Source organism: Mastigoproctus giganteus, chromosome 3, assembly GCF_048544385.1.
Source record: "Mastigoproctus giganteus isolate SK-2022 chromosome 3, ASM4854438v1, whole genome shotgun sequence".
Classification (NCBI taxonomy): domain Eukaryota; kingdom Metazoa; phylum Arthropoda; class Arachnida; order Uropygi; family Thelyphonidae; genus Mastigoproctus; species Mastigoproctus giganteus.
The window spans coordinates 118766984-118791150 of record NC_143577.1 but is presented as its reverse complement, the minus strand read 5'-3'; the positions used below and the strand labels follow the sequence as shown (position 1 = coordinate 118791150).

The following is a 24167-nucleotide window of genomic DNA, read 5'->3' as shown; positions in this document are numbered from 1 at the left end:
CCTTCTTTGGGGGAATATCTTAAGTTGCTAATAACGGCATGAGGTATGCTTCTAAGCATGGTACAAGAGAGGAAAGCTTTTGCGAAAGATATTCGGCATTCTGACGCATCTTTCTCACAGTAATCAACAGTATGAAGGAAGGAACCTAGAAGTAATGAGGCGGTTATAAAAATCCATGGAAATACATCACATCTGAGCAGATTATTTAAAATACAATAATTATTTCTGTTGTTTTCTTCGTTATTATGGTTACTTTACCAGCATAATTAGAAGGGGATAAGCAGATGGTTTAAATCTCCGTGTAGGATACTGGTTGTGCCATTTGTCACCTGCTTGAAAACTTTCCAATTCGAATAGCGCCGCTGGCGACAGCAATTTCGTGAAATTGTCAATCTGGGCTGTTACTCAGATACAGGAGACGTAATGTTTTACTGTTTTCCCCCAGGGATTATTCCCAGGTTTGTCATTATAAAAATAGATAAACCGGCCTCACAATTTACAGGTACGATACACCACAGCCACATTGCTTGATTTGTCCTGGCGCTAATGCAAATGCAAAACAACGATCACATTTCATCATTAATTTTTTTTTTACGGTGCCTTACACCATGCATCATCTACTACTCTTCTAACTGTATTCGAAAGATCTCTATTTTAAAAGATGAGCGTGGTGATGGCATTGAAAATGTCAACGGATATTTGTCCAATTTCGTGAGTAAATAGTCAAGGGATTATTGGCACCCTGACGAGTGATTTTTCCCAAATAGGAAAAATCAATATAAGGTTACACGACTAGCTACAACAACGATCTTTCTTCTGTGATTGGATTTTGTTCTTTTTCTTGCAGATTTAACATTGACAGACATACAAGAGGTGTCATTCCTACAGCGGCTCACTGGCTAATTCAGTTCCATGTCGGATATTTTTTCTTAGGGCAAGTAACAGATAGATTTCAGGTTTATCTCAAACAGGGTAGCTAACTGTGGAGATTTTTACGAACTGTACGTGATATTCTCATGCATACAGAAGGCAGCGAAATAGAAAATAAATGCGCTGTGAGATAATCAGCAATCTCCTACAGCTTTAAAACACTTCAAATAAAGCCAAAACATGAATGCAGTTCCCGAAGGACATACGTCTTGTAATGCCATATGACTGTAATTTACAATTTGGGTTTAGAGGGATCAGAGATACCTAAATAATTATTCTTTGGTGGTGCTTCAAACAAATTTATTCTCGTTAGTTCAGATGATTACATTAAGCAGTGAATATTTTGTTGAGAGTTGGTTACATTAATAACTGATAAATATGACTCGAATTGTTTGCTTTAAATATCAGATGATAAATCAGGATTTTCAGGATTATATCACCATCAGGAAAATCAGGATTTTCCTGATGGTGATATAAGGTACTGGAACTGCAAATGTCACGTGATACACATCCGAAAAAATAATCATCCATCCAATATTCAGGGATAGGCACTCGTTTTTTTTTTTTTTTTTTTTTTGTACCGGACCACAGGGTTTCTACAATTAGCCGCCGTTGTGCATATGACCTGGTTTTGGCGCATTATAGCCTTAGTTGCTAATGCTCCAATAAAGCCCAAACCAAACCAAAAGCTGTTGTGTATCTTGTGAAGAAGCTTGCGTCAAAGTCGGCCATTTGTACGTAGTGTTTTGAGTGTGTAAGTGTAATGATTTGGTCTGTTGTTGTGTTGTCGGCCGGTACTTGGCTCTTAGCAGGTGAGAAGCAGCAACACCTGGTCACTGCATCCCACCCCTATCCCCGCCACGTGGAGGCGGCCAGGATCTACCATCGCCTTGCTGTATCTACCTAGGACAAGTCCCAGGCAGATCATTCACCCAATATAGCATTTTCCAGATATGTGGAGAAGAACATAAATGCTGAAAGAAATTATGCGAACGGGTATTGTTTCTTTAATTCGCTGAGCACTCTGCTGTGTTTAAAAGACTAGGTTCGAAGCTATCTTATTTTTAGTGACTAGCGGATTACTTTCTAGTTATTTCCATTTGATGGTGAGTAAGTCCCTCGTGGCAAGTAAAATTATCTCAATAAGGAAATTCACATTTGTATTATTAGAAGAATCCATTAGAGCTTTTTATCAAATATACTGGGACAGTAATGAATAATACATTTATGCAAATTGTTGGTTATGAAAATATACAGGACGATGCGATAGCACAAAGAGGTGGTAAGGGGTTAAAGAACGAGTTACCATTCAAAATCAGCATTCTACGCAGAGGAAGTTGAGCGAATCTGAATGCGGTGGGTGGTGTGATGCCACGGACCATGACTTATTCTCCGATTGATTTCAAAGAAACTCACAGAAATAAACTGCCTCTACTGTAGAGGGCTGAAATTATCCAAAAGGTTCTACAGACCAGCTTCGGCCCATGAGCCTTACATCCCGAAAATTAATGTACATCAGTGGACGCAATGCTCGGAACAATTCACCTCTATAAGAGTGGAAAAGAATTTTCTTCAGTGATGGTGCTCGATAAATGCTGCTTTCATGAAGTGGAAGAATTACACAAAAATTTTCCTGAGTTGGTATGGCGCCATACCAACTCAGGAAAACGTCTGGAAAAAAGACGATCTCGCCTGCAACATGATAGTATTGATATAATGGATTTGGCCTGTTTATCGTGGTACAGTGTGGACTGTTGCTTTTTTTTGTGCATTAATCTTGAAGACGTGGCAATTCTTCCTCCCACAATGGCGCCATTTTCGCGGCCAGAAAATTACAGTTTTCGACGCTAAAATGCGCCATCACATTGTCTTTAGACGGGAGAAACTTTTATTGTTTATGTATAAGAGACATTACTTGTGGTATTTATTTTATCAGCTGATATAAACAAATTATATTTTATCATTTTTTTAGCAGTTGCTGAGTTGGTCGATTTTGGGGGAAGGTAGCTTGATTTGGTTTTATCTCTTGAAAACTCGATTTTCTGTTGAAAAACTGCAAAACCGATCAAAGAATACAGACAATTTACAGATATGATAATAATACTGACTTCTCGTGGTCTTAGATCATCCTCCCACTGAACAAGCATGGATGGATGGGCACATCTTATTCACTTACGGTTCTGTAAGTAGTTATTGTCTTTTCTCTTCATGTCCCATTGTTTATGGCAACGCAGTGACATTGCAATTACGACTGCTGTCCTCCATGCAATGTGTGGAAACAGCTTTTGTTCGAATTCTATCTCAATATGAAACATTTATGTCTTACACTACAATGCTCGACAAAATTTACAGAACAAAATGTCTTTCATGAATATTTCATTGTGAACAGTGTGAATATTTTATATAATAGGCATCCTTGTATGCAAAGTTCGAGTATCCAATAGAATTCGATCTACCACCACAGAACCACAAATTATGCAAATTATTCATGCCTTTTAAAACACAGGTTGCGACCCCATGACTTCATTCCCATTGTTTGGCTTGCTCAGTGGGATGTCAACATCTCAATTACTCAGGATGGCAAGTCATCGTCTTTTAGATGATTGTTTAAAATGGTAGGCCGTTGGACGACTTGAATTCGGACAACTGCTGGCGGAGGTGTCCCGTTAGCTTAATGTGTCAAGCAATGTCGTCTCGTGGAAAACAGTTTCAGGAGACAGGAACCATTACAAGAACTGGCCAAAGTTGCCGAGGGCTTCGTCAATCAGAACAGACCGCTATCTGTCTCTAACAGCAAAACCGAACCCTACGATATCCTGTCATCAACTGCTCCTTGAGGTTGCTGCTGCCACAAGTGAAAACATTTTCAACCAGACTGTGTTAAGAAGGCTCATCTCGAGTGGCTTCTACGCAAGGAATCCATTGGTTTGTATCCCATTAACCTCAAACCACAGCACAGCTCGTCGAAACTGGTGCCATGAACATGTGACCTGGAGTCCTGACAAATGTAATACAGTTCTGTTCTCTGATTAATCGTGTTTTGCTTACAAGCAGATTCTAGACGTTATTTCATCTGGATATAATTCTATATGAGATATAATTGCTTATTCAGCCGAAAAGAGGAGAAGCTACTCACAGATTGTAATTTAAATTTAAGAAGGCGATAAGTTATTGAATCAAATGTCTTTGATATGTCGGTGCAATCGAGATCCACCCATTCTAAACCCTCCGACAATTTCGGTAGTTATAAAATACTAGGGTGAGATGGGGGTTCTTAATCACAGATGCGCACGGCCAAAATCCTTGTAGAAATAGGACATACGTAAATACATATTTATGATTTATAAATATGTATTTACTTTGATGATTTTTTTTCTAAACTAAGTAAATAAGTGAAAAAACAATTTCTAAAATCATTGAAAGGGGAAAATCTCTACCCATGTTCATGTCATTTAAACGACTTCGACGTTCCCGAAGGACGATTCTTCCAGCGAGAAAATAATAAACAAGATAAAACGAAAACAGATAAATAAAATAAAATGATAATTACCAACAAAATATTATAAACGGCTGAATCAAATGTTGTGATTGTCCACTGATACCGTAGTTTTTAAAGCCGTACAAGCACTAGCAGCGAGATATGCGGGATAAGTTAATCACAAGCTGCAGAATTGCCTTTAAAAGTTCAGGTAAAGAAGTAGTGGAAGGGATTGCAACAGTATTATAGCAAATAGCAGAATGTTTCCCAATTTATGAGTTGTTAATTGGTTTTGTATCCTATTTTACATTCAAATTAATCACGTATGACGACAGAATGCATTTTCTGCGCTTTGAATTTGTACTGTGACAACTCTCTAACGAAGGCCTAGCTCTGAAGTTTACTTTCTCGAGGATATGTGCTCCCTAACTAGGGAAAGAAGTTATGAAAAATAATACAGATCTGCGTATTTCTCATACTGATAAGTTACGACTCTCATCTGATTGCTATTCATAATAGTAATAAGAATTGGATTATTTAAACGCAATATTTTAAGCGCATAAAAGTATTTCTGCTTCCTATGCCCAAAATATCCTGATTGTGAAACTGCTCGCTTCGGAATAACCTTAAGGGAACGTAAAAAGAGGGAACGTCAGCCGCGAATGGAAGAGTGCAATTTTCTTTGCATCGGAATGGATTATATATCATTTTACTTATAATTGACAGCTGAACACACTCTTTCATTGAATCAATAATTCGAGGAAAAAGTTCACTTTTCGTTCTCCTCGGTTATTGGAAAAATTAAGTCGCTTAGGTTAGATGAAGAGAGAAAACAAAAGTTAGACGAGTGTAATACGAGCCTGCATCCGTAACGTGTGTTTATGTGGTAATTACGGATGACAATAAGCAGATTTTCTCCGAGAAGTTTCGTGCAGAGTGAAGACTTTCAGCGTGCGATATTATTAAAGGCATTGATTTTTTGCCCTCCCTCCGAAGTAGCGATACGTAATTTGCATTTAAACTCCGGTTCTTTGATGGTGGTTTGTCTTGTGAGGGTTCAAATGATTACGACAGGTATGGTAATCGTTAAGGTGACGCCAATTAAAGCGTAAAGATAGATGAATATGACGCTAATTTTCACACTCGGTGAGCTTTGGTGGTTCCGACACACGAAAGCCATGCATTAGTCTTAACCTGAATGATCGACTTCCCCAAAAACCGCATAAATTTCACGGACGACGGTGAGTACAGCAAACCAGAATGAGACATCTGGAGCAGCGGCAGCAGTACTCACTGTTCATCCGAATCCCCTTTCCCCCCACACATATCCCGCCCTACCCCTTCGATTTCTACCACTCTTCTCTTCACTCACGTCTAATGGAATGTACGATGCCAGCGCCATCTTTTGCTCTCTCAGTCGCCGGGATATCGATGAGCGGGCTGTAAGTCTGCCCACTCTGTCGCCTGGATGTGCTGCGTTTACATGGCCGCACAGACTGAACGGTGGGAACAGCAAAGATAGAGAGGCTGGTGTTCCTACGTTTCGCAACGGTCGCGTGCAAATGATGTTCTCTGTGCAGCTCGGCTGAAGGAGGCGTTGTTGAGCGTGCCACCGTTAGCAGTTTCGCGCAGTTGTTTTGCTGTCATCCTCCCGCTACGTAAGAGATCCATGGATGACTCACCACTCGGAGTTGGGAGGTCACCAGGAGATGTCTACAATGCCATCAGCTCATGAAAGTGTAAAGCCGTACGCTGCTAAGCCTACACCGCTCGTGTAGCCTCGTGTGTGATTAGATACCTCTCGGTCGTCTTATAGGAGACGTTGGAGTATTTCATTATTTGCTTTACATCTGCTTGGTGTTCTCTCGCTATTCATCCATCGAGCCTGAGGGTTAATACAACAAATTTGTAAGTACACTTATCTTACCGTGCTTTTTTAATTTAAATCTCAGCAATATCTTAATTCTTCTTTACGTCCCTGTCATTTATTTATAAGTTTGTAGCGCTCTACTGACTAGTGAAAACACAAAACCACTACAGCTGTTAGCAAATATTGAGCCAAGGAGAGGGCATTAAAGATTTCTGTTAGCACACAGACTGATGGAACGGCCAGATAATATCACACCGAGACGAAACTTGCTCCTAAATTGGCTACAAACATTCCGCACATGCATTTAATCTACGTTCGCAGCTTCAGTCGTGTTTGCTCTTTTCAGTTATTAAGCTGACAAGTGCATACATTTGTCAGGGTTCTATCAGCATGCTCAGAGGCGAAACGCATTCAATATAGTTACTGAACCCGGCCACGTGTTTCTTTGCATTTTTATAGATTTCTCCGAGTGACTAACGAAAAGCCAAGAAAGTTTTTGAGCGTCGTAAATAATTTTATGATGAAGCTTAGCCATAGAATAACTAACGCATCTGTCGTATCTGTGGGATAATTGACACGATAATGAATATTTGCGATGTAATTCATATGCGATGTTATAAACATCAAACGTCTTGTTTTAGGTTGAAAACTCTATTATTTTTAGTTAATAGTTAATGTTTTATAGTTATAAATAAATCTTAAGTAACGAATTATGGCACCTTAATGAGGAAGGTAAGCTTTTACTCGCTGCAATGTACCTAAAAGTTTTATAAAAATAATAAAACTCCGGGGACCAGATACATTTTGGTCTGTGATAAATACACTTTTATGACCAATCAGAAATCGGTTATAAAAACACCTAATTTTTTTTAATAATAAATATAGGGTATGCATAGTATTACTTATAAACTTAAATACGAAAGCATGACAAGAAAATGGCTTTCCTAAAAAAAATATCACGTGGCATACAGTGATTTTCAAAATCTCATTTGTTTGTTTTTTTTTTACCTTTAAATAGGAAGCTTATCCTATAAGGCTGTTTTATTTGGGTTCGTGCTACTCACGAGAGCTTTGGTAAAACTTTAGGAAAATGAAAATAGCTTCTGTAACAGAAGAAAAAGAAAGGGAGGAAAAAAGGCATTTTTTTTCCTTGGTCGCTAAGTATTCATCACGGAACAGGAACTGATTACTGTTAACAATTAAAGAAAAATTAAATACAGTTATATTTGTGACGAAACTCTTAAATATATACAGAAATAGCCACAGTTGAGTAATCAAAGATTCCCCCAAGGAGTTAATGATATCCCGCGTATTATCAGCAGCTTCAGTTTGAGCGGTGTCAGTTTCCAACTTAAATGTGATGGATTAAGTCTCATCATTACGAAAGGGGAATTTGGTGTGCCGTAATATAAGTAGTTTTAGAAGCTGAGAAAATATTTATTTTGATCTTTTTGAGTTGACTATTGATTACTATTTTTAAAATAAAATTAAATGTGAAAACCAACAAAAAGCCTAAAAACTAGGCCAAAAAGTCTAAAAAGAGATGCGCTTGCATTTACACATTTATTTGTTTGCATTTTATAATTAACATCGTTTGATGTGTTTTTACACACGAAACTACTTTTTGAAGGTCGGAAAGCAACTATTCTAATTTAAAATGGTATCCGTCATTTTATATTAAAATATCGTATTAAAATTTGGTGTCCATTATTTTGCTTTTCGATCGTCAAACTACTGAAAGTTTAGTTGCAACGGGATTAAGTGTTGAATTTCTTTCAAAAATAAAGATGTTAATCTAAATACAACCACTTAAAATTCCTAATGCTTATGCACATCTAAATGGAAAGCTAAATGCCACGTGAGTTGATAGAGTAATGCATATATGTAGGATAATGATGAGTTTGAAAACCATATGGAAAACTCAAATCATTGAATTCTAAAGTCAGCTTATGGTAGCGTTTCAATGGTCAAGTTTAAAGTTTACTAATCATAATAAAACAATAAATGAAGGGAATGTTTTGGGAATAAATAATACATTTCTGACGCGAATAATATTTATTCATTCACTTACGAAATGCAGTTAGAGTAAAACTGTTTTCCTTGTTTTAAGCTTTCTCTAACGATTTAAAAAGCGAAAATTGTTCCTTGTCTCCTGGCGATTAGTGTTGTTCATTTTGTGTCCTTTATTTGCAGTAATTCATATAACAATTTGGCTGACTTAGTTTCCAGACAAGTCACTTCGTTGTTACATATAAATGGCATGCGTTGGGTTAAAATGGATGCACAAGGGTTAAATGGCCCTCTATATTTGCCGGAAATGAGAGACGATGAGCATCATATATAAGGAAGCAGAGAAAAGTCTGCCAGTTTCAGAAGCTGTGGTTTAGGGATTTCCGTAAGTTACTCCAACTGAAATCAGCGAATTCGCTGAACCAACGAGGTGACATCATGTGTTGTGTCATGGCTAATAACGGGATTGCGGAAAAAGCAACCGATTGAGTCTTCTGAGCGAGGGCCGATGGTGATCAGTCAGAAAATGACAGTAGTATACTTCGGTCGCTGTTACAAAAGCATTATGTGTTAGAGGATCACACCGTGCTGGCTGCAGGCGCCAATCAGCATCATTTTCAGTCTGTTGGCCACTTGGAGTAGTATCTTCTGTCTGAGGGGAAATAACTTTTGTCTCGATTGTGAGGAATGCTTTTCCAATTATGTCCCACACCCTCCTGTGTTTAAAGCCCTGCGTAAGCTGTTCTAATTCTGGAATAGCAAACACACACATATATATTTATAAACGAGATGGGATAATTGGAACAACTTGATCACTTTTGCAGTAAAAGTTCGCTACTTTTTTTCCCCATAACGAGACAGTAATTTACTTTAATGACTAAAGAAACGAATCAAAGAAGACATTAATAGCGATTAAAAATGAATAAATTAATTTCTCTCAATATTTCTGAATGGATTGATATTAAATGATATATTTTCCTGAAGACAAAAGAAAATCTATTTTCCCATGTACAATAACTGTCTTCCTACTATGTCTGTTCTTAAAAAGTTCACCGATCGTTAGTGTAGAGATTCTAATAACATAAGGACGTCCTAGATATATTACCAACCATAAAGAGCCTTTTTGGCAGATTAGGGGTGTTAAGACTTGGACTTAAAAGATCCTATAGTAATTAGAGTCGCTTTGCAATAAAATAAGGCCGTCAAATAGTCACAAACTTTTTTTTAAACCATTTATATCCAATCTTTATTATATTGCGATTATATCCTTCATGCATATATGTGCTACGTAGGTATCTGTTGTTTTTAATAAATTTTATTTAGTTATGTTTGTACTAAGCGACCCCCACACATAAGATTAGAGGAGTTCACACAATAGAGAAATATAAGAACATTACCGTATTTAGTAGGCATGCAGGTCCGAACCACGGTCAATCAAAGCGCATGTATTATAAGGCATACTGCATAATAAATTAGGCATACAACTACGAAGGTGTACTGACGTATGTCAAAATTACTGCCCACGAAATTATGATTATATTAATAATTAGATTAAACATATGGTATGCTACCGAAATTTTTACTGATCCTGGGAGAATATTGGTAAAAATATACGGCAGAAGGATTTCAGTTGAGAACCATTATTGCATCTGGAAATTAGTCCAGGAATCAGTTGCATTAAGGGGCGAACATTTAAAAAAAAGTATTAATTATATTCGTGTGATCATTTAGAATTACATTTGAACGGCTGCGATTCGTGAACCCCACTTTCGGGAATTACTTTTATCGAAGGAAATTAAAGCCAGTTGAGAATTAACTTTGGAGAAGTTTCAAAAAAATGAAAAATGAACTTATTTCTGAATTGATGCTGTGAACGTAGAAGTGGACTGAAAATGTTTTCTGTAATGTATCCTTTGTATATATTTGTGTCGCCTCATATATATATATATATATATATATATATATACATACAGGGTGTCTCAAAAATATTGGTACAAACGTTTAGGGGAGGTAGATAACATCTAAAGGAATGTGAATCGCATAGGAACCCATAACTGGAAACGTCACGGGAAAGTAGTAGCAGAAGCACAAGAAGCAGAAATGACACAAGACAGTAATTAGTGGCAAACATTTATTTGACATAATATTAACAATGGAGTACGAGATGGATGGATTCATTTCATGATGTTACAACAGATGCACGCGTGACACTGACGCAGCATGGATTGGCAGACACAATCGAACACACCTGGAGTTTCTTTGACAGTAGCAGCAGCTCGGACGAGATCCATTTCCGTTTCCACAGGCGATTCATACACGATAGATTTGAGGCCCCCCCCCACAGAAATAAATCAAGGCTCGATAAATCAGGTGAGCGTGGGGGCCAGGCCAGGCAACGGGTCCACCACGGCCAATCCATCGACGCCCAAAACGCCTGTTTAAATAGTCACGAACACACCTTCCATAATGGGAAGGTGTGGAAACCAAATGTTGCGTCTCACATTTGCTGGAACATCGTCAAGTAATCCTGGTAGAACTTGTTCAAGAAAGATCCGATATTTAGCGGAGTTCATGCGGGATGGTAACAGGTACGGGCCGACTAAGTAGTCACCGACTATACCTGCCAACACATTTATTGCGAAGCGATGCTGTGCCGCATGGGAGCGCACACTGTGTGGACCCTCTGCTAATCCATACACTAGGTGCATGTCTGCCAGCCCACAGTTCGTATATCGATGCATGCTCTTCGTGCGGCGACTACTGCTTGAATGAGTTATTGTTGTTATTTGGAGGAGCATTAGCAACTAAGGCCATTCCCTGACCTTTCTGCATCCTCCATATTTGGTGGCTCACGGGCTCGAACCCCGGTCTAATCAAGAAGCATGTGCTACGCACTGCTGCCCCTGGCTACGGAGGCACCTTTAAATGAGTAAACCAGAAATTTTCGATCTCGCGAACTGATAAACAGCGCCGTGTACCGACTTCTTACGGTGACGTTTCCGGTTATGGGTTCCTATGCGATTCACATTCCTTTAGATCAGGGGTGGGCAACTTTTTTCGCCAGCGGGCCGAATGAAATTTTCGCATCATGATGCGGGCCGGAATAGATTGAACGATTTAATAAAAAAAAATCAGAACCTAAAAAATGTTATATTACTTGAATTACCAAATTATTAATGTATTTTTAAAAAAAAATATCTGAATGTCCAATTATCATTGAAAATGCGGCATTCGGCATCAATTTTTCTTTTTTTTTTTTTAATTGGCTCATTTTATGGGCTATAAATTATATTAAATTAAAAATTCTAATAATTAGAAAAGGCATAAAACATAAAATATTTCGCACCAATATTATTTTTTTCAATAAGAAGTCAAACCCAAAGGAACTTCGTTCGATCGATGCTACAATAATAATTAGGAAATAACTCTTTGACGCTGCGTAGAATCACTTGGTTACTGTTGTACTGGCCGCGGTTCCCGACTGAACCGAATTAAGCCGAACATTTACGGCGAGTGTAGTCAGGTATGGATTTTCTATATTTATGCATTTACCGAGGGGGCCGGATTCAACATCGTCGCGGGCCGGCTGTTGCCCACCCCTGCTTTAGATGTTACCTACTTCCCCTAAACGTTTGTACCAATATTTTTGAGACACCCTGTGTATATATATAATCCAAATTAAAATGGGATATTGCCAGTAGCATTTATTTCTCTATTTAATTTTTTGATTAATTTGATCACACACACACACACACACACACACCTTTTTTTTTTGTGTCGTTTTATTTTCATTCTGTATTTGGGCAAAAACAGTGAAGGGAATACATTGAAATTATGTAAACCTGTATATTAAATAGCAGTCCCTGCTAAACTTTCCTAGGATCGCCTAGTAATATAAATAAATATAAAAAATAATACTTAATATGCAGTGGAGTTGAACTAGCGTTCAAGAACCATCTTGCATACTACAAAATACAATACCTGATAGATACACTGAGTTGGCTTTACATTAGCAACACTCTCTTTTGTAGGAATGGATTACTGGTCTCTGACGCTGGTGAAGGTTCATAATCGGAAACGGCTGATATAAAACTATAATTCGCACACGTGGCTATCAGTTTTTGAGTATCTGCGAAGAATATCTCGGCGTCGACATCTTTCTGACGTCGAACTTAGAATGATTGGATTCTGGATGCAAGTGACGCCAACTGGACAACAGCCAATGTAGTTAAGTACTCCCGTTCTGCAGTGTCATGAGTCTACCGTGACTGGTTCTATAGTGATCGAACAACCAGCCAAACATCATGCGTGGAAAGCCTCGTATGGTTGCCTTTGGTGAGTGTTGTCGTGTGTCTCGCCTCGTAATAAAGTAGCTATTCGACGCAGCACAGTGCTCCAGTACAGCGTATGAATAGCAAAACCAATATCTATATGCATGTGCTCCGGTCATTAGTTCGTATAAGCTATGGCAGTCGACGGCCGTCACGGCTACCAATGTCACTGCGAGACATAAACTGTTCCTTGCATGGGGTCGCCATCATCACTGAATTACATGTGGAAATCTGTCACCTGTTCTGATGAATCTCGTTTCCAACTCATTCATGATAATGGGCGTATTCGCATTTTGAGAAAGCACATGAAAACATGGCATCTGGATGCATTGTTGGTGTTCGGTAGGCTGAAGGTGGTGTTATGGTTTGGGGCTTTTTCGTACCATTTTCTGGGTCCTCTGATCACCGTTAATCAACTGCTCAAAGGGAGCGCCTATCTTTCTATCGTCACCCACCAAGTACAACCCCTTTATGATGGCATTATATCCAGACAACTCTGGTGTCTATCAACAAGACATCGCGCCATGCCACAATGCCCGGCAGCTTGCTACCTGGTTTCAGCACAGTCTTCTCACACGTAGTGGGAAAAGGCCTGAGTTTGGTTCCATCAGTAACACGACAAATTTTTTTTTATGGGCTTTTGCCACAGCATAGCTGAGTTAGTCGGTCTCAGCCGAGGGTTGCATGACATTTTCCTCCAGGAACATTAGTTTTTCATCCAGAAAACAGAAAACTGATCGCAGAATAAATTTTGAAAAAAAGTAGAACAGGCACAATTAAAGTAACAATATACTGACGCCGCATAACTTTAGTTGCTTTGGCGTTTAACAGACACACACTTAAGCGACCTAAAGAGTTTGCGAATCACTACTATAAATGATTGATATCATCCCCTTACTCTTCCTAGAAATATAAAGATTAATATGCCAAGCAGTTAAAACATTCTTTGGAAGCTTTAGCATATACCAGGATCAGATATTTGTTTTTATAGATCAGGCAGGGCAACGCTTATATCTTACACTTACATATCTTCCTTTTAAATTTATGAAATGATGCGAGGCCATAAGTGATCCCTACCTAACATTTATATGACTGGATATTCCAAGATCAAAATAAATTCATTCAGAATTTGCTAATGCGTTCGCCAAACGGAATCAGCAATAGATTTGTTTCTTATGGTTACAGTTTTGGTACCTAATACAGCCATTTACAGTGATGGATGGTTATGTTCCTGCCAGTTTTTCCGAGTGGTTACACAGGGTATTTTTTGAGGGAATTATGTTGTTGGTCCCCGGGATCTGGCTACTAATTACCATTTTTGAATACCATATCAGACATTTGTTTTATACCAAGACTGGCCCATTTGGATTCGAAGAAGCCACGGACGTGCCGCGATGTTCCCTAACTCAACAGTTTTGACTTTCGAGTAACGGGCCACTTACTTTTACCTGTGCTTAAGGCGAACTGTGCAAACATTGGCAACTTTCCTAGTACAGGAAGGTTTAAGCAGGGTATTTTAACCAGCTCCTTCAACTTGAAAGAGTGAAGTCTGGTTCTCTTAAATGGCTTGTACAAAATTTAGCTTCTAAAATGTCTCGAGATACTAATGATGTATAGAACTTGTATGACATAGCTCAAGACGGCTAAACTAGAATAATTAAATACTCGGAACACTACAAATGCTGTGTTCAGTGTATATAATTATTGTAGTCTCAAGACGCATACAGCCCTAGAGGAAATTAATCCAGAAACATTTAGCGAGGAAGTGACTTGATAATGCAGGCAGGAGCCAACTGCACATGAACGAGTTCATCAGTCTGAAAATATTCAAGGACACTTTGCGCTCTATGGCAAAGGAAGGGGCTCTTCAGTTCATAACTTGAACGCGTGTACGTATAAGTGCAGACATTTGTCTTAATAAACAATGCTTCTTTTCCTGTGATGGTAGCATCACATCTTCGTTGTATCTCCTGCTTGGACTGGCCAATGTGTTCTTTCGGAGATAGAATATATCCATCAGTGAAGTGGAGCTGTGGCTCCACTGCAGCGATCAGGAGATTGCGTGCATCTTCTCATCCCTTATTAAGACACGCTATGTTATATCCCACACTTTGTACTAATGCTGCCACTTACTCCCTTATTATACATTAAGAATTTCTGTACGGTGATCAGTATTGTAATCTTCTATCCTCAGCCCTTTTGTATTTCACCGTGGATGCTACTTGCAACATTTATTGCATCGATAAAATTTCATTGGCTTGCTCTTTCCACGTTGTTATTTACTAATGAAAACAGCCCCTTCCCCTGGCTAATCACTGTTTTGTTTTAAATTAGAGGTATACAGTTCGAAATATTCGAATCTGGTTTACCTATTCATATATTTATCTATTTACTCGTCACACGCCGGAATTACTGGAACGGTTGCCTTTAGTGCTTCATTCTTGAACAGTCAATAGACATACAGATAAATTCCATCCCTTAAATGCACTATGTATCACAGAATTGCACACAACCTGATCAGTTCACTAATCGGGTTAAATACTCTCTCTTGCTCAATGATCTTAGCAATGAAGAATTCGTGTTGAAATCATATGAAAATCTCATACGCAAGTTAAGAAAATATATCAGTAAACGCTTCAGGAAGAGATAAAAACTAGTGACCCACCAACAAGTAATGTATACTTTGAGTTAAAAGATAGATCTACTCAAAAAAATTATTTCCTATAAGTAAAGAAAAGTGAAAGAAACGAAAAAGGTTGCCTACATTTATTTTCGAAGAATTATGTACCGTTAGTGGTAGCCCTCCGCTTTTGAACACTAATTACAGCTTACGGGAAGTAGGATTGCAATTTCCGTTGTTGTTTCTGCTTCTAACAATCGTTTTATTTTTTAATGGACAATAAGAAAAACTAATGTTAATTGGCTTTGTTATTGATAGTAGTGATCGTTATATCATTTGATTAGTTTTCATAATTATGGCCAGTAAATATCGCTAACTGGTTGCATAATAAGAATTATTAATTGAAAATGGAACGTGTTATTAGATTTTCCTTGAGACATTAGATGCTTCAATTTGAAATGGCCAATTGTTTTGTAGCATTGGCCGGTTTTTGTAGAAATGAGTGTATAAACCTATAAAAAGAATTGCTTATTGGAAACTATAGTTTCCGATATGAAATTTTAAAAAAATGATCCTATTTTTTTAGGACAAAATTAGACTTTATCGAGAGAGAGAGAGATTGCTGATCGCCAAAGTTAATAGTAAATGCAGAATAATTTCTCTTTTCCTTATGTCGTATTGAAACAAAAAGTGACTATTTGATTTTATTAATATTCAAGTCTACCTTCGCAATATACAAAAGAGATCCAGTTCATAAATTGCAGCACAGTAAGGAAACTCATTGTTTCAGTAAAGTGTTTCAGTATTGGCTTTTTAATAGTCCAAAATTAAATGATTTGCTACAAAATTAAATATGATTTGCTACAAAATTAAATATGATATGATTTACATATTGTATCGGCTTCATTAATCAGAACGAACATTGGTGAATTAAATTCCATTGCCGTCACGCTTTCTACTCGGCTCCCACTAAACAGAAGATTCTGTACGAGATCAGATGAGTTGGTTTGTTTTGCAACACTATTACAGTATTCTGAATGATGTAATCTAAGTTGAAATTCCGTTTTGGGATTTAGACATTGTCAAACAGATCTTGAACGCATATTACATTCAAGATAATGCTAATACATAGCAGGTAAGTCTGTAGGAAATCATGGTTTGCCAGGTCACAATAAAATCTCTGAAACTTGGAATTACTAGTCTTTGAGCATAAGACACACACACACACACACAGGGGCGAGAGAGAGAGAGTGTGTGTTTCAATCCTAGTTAAAACCCTAGGTGTAATTCTCGTTATTTAGAACACTGACTTCGTTTTCTTTAGTATTAATTTAGAAAGAAAAAAAATGTAATCTCTGCACAGTTTAGATTCTGCTGAACTCGATATTAGCGACGAATATAGTAACACGGTAACTTAAATTTACCGTTATTAATGCATAACAAGCAAATGATGCTAATTATATTGCGTTGTTAATCAGTTCTAATACAGAATTCTTTCACTGCGAATAATTCGACAGTCTTCACACGCTACTTATTCCCTTATCGCATTCGAAAGGAATAGGTATTTTTAATTTAGTGGTTGAAATATTAAATAAATAATTTCGTTTAACTTTTTATTTTTGCTAATTCAAAGAAAACTTTGATTTTCAGCTAATTGGCTTTGATGTTTGGTTGAATTCTTCGCTTTGAGAAGTTTGTTCCTTGAGAATAATTACCACAAGTTAGTTAGTTGTGTCGTTTGATTAGCATTCAGATTCGAGAGGAGGAAAAAACGTAACAAAATATGTATGAAATCCATACGATAGGAAGAGAGAGAATTGAAGTTACCTTTAAAAGATCGTTACTTGTTCCATTCCTTTACCCTTTTCAACGCACGTTTGTATTACTGAAGGCGCAGAAACGAATGCAAATTATCATAAACAAGGTAGACAGCGTTAAATGAAGATTCCACAACACAAAAGAATGAACAGAATTGGCTAAAAACATTGATATTGTAATAGATTCTTTTGGGAAACATCTCTCTCTCTGGGTTTTCATTCCAGCAGAGAAATCTCTTAAGGACAATCTGACGAAGCTCCTAGAATAATAACAGCTATTGAACCGATCGATCTAATAATCGATTAGTCTTTCACAAAGCGATTTATGTGCTTTGCGCGAGTTTGCGCGTAAAAGTTTCCTAACTTTTCTCCCCTTTGCCAAGAATCTTAGAGAGTGTAAGGACATTACGAGGTTTGAATAGCAAATCCAACTCACTCAAACGTGCGCTTTGCACTTAAATATTTCATGGAATTGGTGAGCTGTGATGAACTTGATCAGCATTAGTATATATAATCTACTTGCAAGGCGGTTATCGAAAACGACACTTCATGAAGGAAAGTTCAACTTAACATTCTACGCGAAAACTAAAAAATATTTATCCAGTATCTTACCCTGTTCCTTAGGTAATGCCTCCAATGCAACGAGACTACAAAATACCGTAGTTTCAAGGACTGTTACGTCAGCATACAGAGGCAATAAAACGTTATTTATTATCTCTGGAAAACATCCACGAGGATCACAAAATCATATCTAGGGTCTTCGAGCGACACTTTGCCTACTAAGTAGTTTTTTGTTACAGCGGTGGACGTCAAAATAGGCAGCACTTCGTAATCTAGGCACATACATATGGCGAGTTATACTCGTATGTTTGTGTATGCAATATATATGCGTGTGTATACGTCTGGGGAGCCCTCCCCTCGAGAAATTTGTTTTTAGAAAATTATTCTAAATATTTAGAATAATTTTCTAAATATTCGAATTGGGGAAGGAGGGTTAGTCTGAAACCTTTCGCCTGGATTTTTTTTTTCCTGAGATATCAAGAAAAATTTTTTTATCATTTTGGCGCTTCTTACGTTTGCAGCTCACCCTGCTTATTTGTTGCAGTGTGTGCAATAAAATCGCCTTTTACTTTATTTGATACTTCAGTAATATTGCACTTACACAATAAACAGTACGCGTTCTCATTCCCAAGAGATGTCTTTAAATAATGGCATCATAAGCGCTAATTTGACATTTCAAGTTTAAAAAAAAGTATATTAAATTTGGACAAAACTAATTTAATGAGTATTATTCAAAAACTTTGATAAAGATTTCCACAGTAAAAGCATGATATCATATTTCTTATTGCGATTTCTTTTTTTACTGTTAAGTCCATGGCTGCGTGACGGCCCTGAATTAGCAAAGTTTTATAAGCGTTTTAAATATTAAATAAGTGTTGTGATTGGCGAAAGCTTCAATAGTCACAAAGTCAAGCTACGCATCTAGCTTAAATCTCTCCCGACGCACAACGCGCCAACACCTACTAGTAATAATTCATAATCCTAGGCTGTAATCAGCATAAGTTACTTAACGCTCCGGAACGCCGTTCCGACGCGTTCAGTATCTCCTGCTGATTACAGCCTGTATACATTGATGGGCATCAACAGGAACCAACACCCATCAATGTAAAAGCAATCAGCAAAAAACTGTGCCTATGGACTTCTTTCCAGTTTAATAGATTTTTATTAATATGTGGAGAAATTATATCAAATAAGGAGTTAATTTAGTTGTAAACTAGAAACAATGGGGGATTCAATTTCGTTGTAAAGTGGAATTAATAAAATGATCCATATATTCCATGTAAAGTGGAATTAATAAAACGATCCATACTGGAACTAATGGATCGAATAAAACGGTCCATTCATTCAAGTTTCAAAAAAATGTAAATTAGTGTGAATTTGTATGTAAAATGAAAGAGTCGATTTAAAAAATGTTAATTGTATGATGAAACTATATCACAGTGTCAATGAGTAATGTTGGATAATGTTAACAAAAACTTAAATGAATAAAATAATTTTATTCATTGTTGGAATGTTGGTCCATTCAAAGATCCTGATGAGTAGTGAATTTAAACGCATTTCTTTCCAAAGGTTAGAAATTTGCTCATATACGGCCAGATCTTAAAAAGAGGTTCCATCCGATTATCGTCCTAATTCCACTTTTACTCTTTCTAAAGTAATGGAAACATCAATTAACGTCAACTCTTAAACTTCTAGAAACCTCCATCTGATCAACAATCGTCAGTATACATTCAGCCAGTGCTGATCATTCAGTAATAGCATAACCTCTAAATTATTCAATATTATTCATATGTAAAATTTAATTCTCTCTCAGTTCTTTGGAGATGGTCCATCGCATGGCAGAAATTCACCTTTGTGTGCCTTTCTTTTTAGATGAACACGATTTCTCACAAGAACCCCTATCCCTTAATAAGTTATATGGACAATTCTAAACACAATAAATTGCTCCATGTTCATATCGTTGTTTCGATGAATAAACTGTGGACAACTTAATGATACACCTGAGAGAGTGGGCTGAATAAATCCTACGATACCAAGATTTTTTTATTGATATATATATTTTTTTATTTCTTGGATTATCCAGTGTAATATATCGAAAAATGTAAATGTATACATGCAATACTATGCAAGCATTTAAAATATTTTATTCTTGCAATTTCAGTTTTTGTTGGCTAAAATTCGATAAATCACATCGTATTATTCATAACATTAGTTACCACCTAAATGTAAATTTTTATTCGAATACAGATTTATTTTTTATTTCTTGTTTTTAATATGGAAGGACGGAAAAGGGGCACAAATGCAATTCCTTGGGATAATGATAAGGAAATTACAAATGAAACATTGAAATGATAGTCAAAATAAGCATTGAATTAGTGTGAGGAATCTTTGTGAAGTTGGGAAATGTTGCTCACCATTAGAAGAAGTCGAAAATATAGGAAATCAACCGGAAAAGCCTTGAAATAGAGTGTGAGAACAAGGGACGTAACAAATTTAAGAAGGTTCAGTTAGATAGGATTCCGATTATAGTGGAAAGAAACCAGGTTTTTTTTATGAAAACCCAAACATAAGAGGTTTTAAAACCTATAGTACTTAGTACCGTGCATAGGTTGGAGGTTGAGGAGACGAAAGAAGATATTTGTTGACTTGAATTTTAGATATTAGACTTGAAATTAGGTAAACTGTAATTTTCAGGAAATACGTATGAAGAAAATTTTGTTCCAGAAAACGGCAGTTGAATGAATAAACGAGGAAGATGAAAAGTTGGTTCTGTGATTTTGAAGTTCGACAGTAAATGGATGTTGGCTGGTGGCAGCACGTGTTCGCACTGTTTTTAAAGAGAGAGCGGAAATTATAGAAGCCAATTCAGAAGAACAGTGCCCATGGACGTATCTGTAGAAGAGGCATGCAGCAGGAACAGAACGTATATGAGACAGAGTGGAGATGTTCTGTTAGAGATGAGTATTAATTAACCTAACAGCCCTCTTCTGAATGGAATCTAGAAGCCCGAGAGAGGTTTTAGGCGCACCGTCCCACATGTGGGAACAACATTCCGTGGTAGGGCGGCTTTGCGATTTGTACAGAGTGAATGAACAGCTGTTTGGAAGAAAAGTAACGCCGAGAGCGATAGAGAAAAACAAGTTTTTTAGATGTAGAGGAGGCAATATTTGTAATGTGCTTGTGCCAAGAGAGATTAGAAGTCAGGGGAATCCCCAAAAGAGATATATCATCATGCCTAGAAATCGGAGTGTCCCAGAAGAATTCTTTTTGGGAGATATAAGACAGGACTGAGTTTTAGAAGGATTGAAATCAACGAAGCTGTGTTTACCCACTGGAGGATTACCTGGAGATCGGTATTTAAGGAAATGGTAGCGGATATTCGAGAAGTTTAAGCTGATTGAGCAGGGTGAAGTTTCTCAAACTGGAAAGCAATGTGCTATAATCAGCATAAATATGGATAGGATTTCCGGTCAATGAAAGAAGGTCATTCATATACAAGAGGAAAAGAACTGAACCCTGGGGGACACCAGCATTAGTGGAGAAGTTAGGAAGACAGAGAGCCATCTACCATCACTATCAGTGAGCGGTCAGAGAGAAAACTGAATAACCAATTACAAAAAACAGTTGGCAAACCATAAGATGGAAGCTTGATTAGAAGATCTTTATGCCAAACACGGCGCCTCCGTAGCCAGGTGGGAAGGAGCAGCAGTGCGTAGCACACGCTTCTTGATTAGACCGGGGTTCGAGCCCGTCACCACCAAATACGGAGGATGCGGAAAGGTCAAGGAATGACCACCGCATATCCCGGAGCAATATAGCCTTAGTTGCTAATGCTCCTAAAAACCAAAATAACAACAACATATGCCAAACACGATCGAAAGCCTTTGAATGTCAAGAGCAAATGCTTGTGTTTCACCAAACTTTTCCATTGAATTTGTCAATAAATGGGTAACATAAGCCAGATATCACCAGTAGATCGACACTGATGGAATGCATACTGGCGATCGTTGATCAGATGGTAGATTTCTAGGTAGTTTAAGAGTCGGCGGTTAACTGATTTCGCCATTACTTTAGAAAGATTAGGAGTAATTTCAATGGTACGATAATCGGATGGAAGGGATTTGTCACCCTTTTTAGGAACTGGCTGGATATGAGCAGATTTCCAAGCAGAAGGAAAACGAAAAAATTGAGAACAAGCGGAGAAATACCATCAGGACCTGGAGCTTTCTTAACATCAAGATTTGTCAAAATCCTTCTGACATCCTTTTCACTGAAGACCACAGGAGGCATTGAATGGAGCGTACTGGGAATGGTGGGAGGTGCTTTTCAAGATCAATAATATATGAGTTGGAAGAAAAATGGGATGCTAGCAGGTCAGCTTTATCCTTGGCTGAAGTGGCAATAGAATCATCTGGTTTTGAGAGATGTGGGCGAAAGTTGTGCCAATAGCTTTGACAAGAGACCAGAATGCCCGGCTACCATTAGGGCAAGAAGCAAGTTTTCTGCATCTAGCCTGTTCAAAAATCTAATTTGAACTGATTAATAACTGCTTTACAATTGTTGTGAGTATATAGGCAAAAAATGAAAGTGAAGAATTGGAGACAAACCAATTACGATATACACCATTCTTCCCTCGAACAGCCTTAGCACATTTATTGGAAAACTAAGGTTTAGATGATGGACGAGATTTTAAAGTGGAGTGTGGAATAAAGGATTCATTCCTACAAGAATAATTTGGCTGACACGATCTGAGCAAACGTTGACATCAGAAGTTTTTAAACAGTAATCCGACCAAGAAAAATAAGGAAATAAATCACGCAGGTCATTCCATTTTGCATTCTTGTAATGCCAAACAACACGGGGTTGGGAACAGTCATGAGGTAAAGGCTCCAATGAAGAAGAGACAATCACCAAGTGGTGATCGGAGATGCCTAAAGGACCTCACTTCGACCGTGTACTTAGAAGGGTTGTTTGTGAGAAAAAGATCAAGCGTGTTGGCTGTATGGTTAGGATTGTCAGGTATTCTGGGTGAATGAACAAGGTAAATGAAACAGTAAAGTAACAGATTAGAGTAGGAGGCAGAGGCAATCCAAAACAAATATGTACCTTCGACTTTGTATTAATTTAAAAATTATTGCAGTCAGTTACGAACTCCATATAATTAAAATAATTTCGATTTCAGAATAGTGCGTCTGTCTTCTCAAGATTATTGTTACTCTACATCTCAAGATTTCTTGTTTGTGTTTAACTGCAGCAGCCAACATTGGCAAAATTCAGAGAGGTAGCGACGGTTTAAATGAACGGAAGCTAATGCTATGGAAACAGATTAAATAACTACAGAGGATGTGTAAAGGCAGTAAACTATAAATATTAGCAGTGTCATCAATAAAATGAGATAAAATGAGGGAATTTGAGATACGACAAGTTACGGAACGTTAGGACAAGAATTCTAGTTAGACTAAAGTACATTCTTTGTAATCAAGAAGGAAAGGGAAGATAGAAGGGATGATGGCGGTCATGCTTCTTATCAAAACCCAATCACGAAGCTTCTTATCACGCCTATTTTCAACAGCCCAGTTTATTTTCTTAGAAATGTAAAACTCTATTTAAAATTTCGAACTGATATATTAGATTGTTTTATATTTTATTTACTTAATTTATTTGATGCTTTTGTATTTGATCCTTTTATATCTTTAAATGAGTTTAGAAATTTCTTAAAGTTAGGACAAATAAAATTTTTATCAATATTTTTTGTTATTGTAAGATTTTGTCAAATTTACGTAATGCATGCAAATAAATACTTTAGTATTGCATATGTATATATCTTGTTTTCTCGCACATTGTAAGTGAAAACTGTAATATATATGATAAAAATAAATTAAAATAAAATCAACCTACGCGCGACAAATTATTTCCTAGATTCAGAAGTTACGCAGATTAGTATAGAATCTGATGGTATGAGGCAATTGGAAGCGAAGGTATAACGAGAGTGGAAGTAATTTACAGACCAGAAGACTGTGAGGAGTATGACGAGAGTCCCTACATGCAGGTAGAATGGGCAAAGCAACCGTGAATGTCTTATTGTAGCTAACTTCAATCTGCCCCTAATTGATTGGAATAAGTGGGAGAGAAACTCACCATGGGAAGGTACTAAGTGCAATACTGTCCTAGACGTACTGTCACAATGAACTAGGTGACACAATAAGGCTGATAGGACTGGAACCATTAGCTGGGAGGGATCAGGAGTTTTAAGTTGGATGATGAGGAGAAAGGTAGCAGTTGTTAAAAGGCAAAGGAATGGGTTTCAATTTCAGGAATGGAGATTATGACAATTTAAGCAGCTACATGGCCTGTACCAACTAAGGAGTTACCTCATAGAGCGAAAATAAATTAGAATTATATTATACCTTAAAAGCTATATTTACAAGACTCCTTGAAAAAATTAATAAAATATGGCACAAGGATTTTGAAACGGATGAATTTGAACCAGCCAGTTTAATAGAGTAGAAAATGATGGCGATAAGAAGTACTACTGAAGCCTAAGATAGCT

General features: G+C 37.4%; 1 protein-coding gene across 2 annotated transcripts in view; it reads left to right on the top strand.

The window, feature by feature from the left end:
* Window positions 1-5897: 5897 nt before the first annotated feature.
* Window positions 5898-24167, top strand: part of LOC150088245 (suppressor of lurcher protein 1-like) — a 1375230-nt gene continuing 1356960 nt past the window's right edge. For both annotated transcript variants that reach the window (XM_090370656.1, XM_090370655.1), the window contains exon 1: window positions 5898-6316. The gene's annotated coding sequence lies outside the window, so the exon portion shown is untranslated. The remainder of the gene's footprint in view (window positions 6317-24167) is intronic.